We start from the raw sequence: 252 nt of genomic DNA on the forward strand, positions 1-252 counted from the left end.
TGGAGATATGCTATTTAAATGATGCATGGGTCCTAAGAATCCAGAAGTTGCACCAAAGCTGCACTCCAGTGCTTAGGAATGGAGTGTGGCTTTGGTGTGACCTCCGGACTCTTAGGACCCATGCATCATTTAAATAGCATATCTCCAAAGAGACCCGAAGCAGCTTTATTTTGGCAGTCTGTAACAGGCCTCAGTCTCACAAAATGACATGATAGGTATACCTTAGGGTTACCATAAGTTGGAAACTACTTG

The 252-nt window shown here is 43.7% G+C and overlaps 1 long non-coding RNA gene across 2 annotated transcripts in view; it reads right to left on the reverse strand.

Moving 5' to 3' along the window:
- Positions 1 to 252, reverse strand: part of LOC121921382 — a 172823-nt gene that overhangs the window by 37563 nt on the left and 135008 nt on the right. The window lies entirely within an intron of this gene.

Source organism: Sceloporus undulatus, chromosome 2 (genome assembly GCF_019175285.1).
Source record: "Sceloporus undulatus isolate JIND9_A2432 ecotype Alabama chromosome 2, SceUnd_v1.1, whole genome shotgun sequence".
Classification (NCBI taxonomy): Eukaryota; Metazoa; Chordata; class Lepidosauria; order Squamata; family Phrynosomatidae; genus Sceloporus; species Sceloporus undulatus.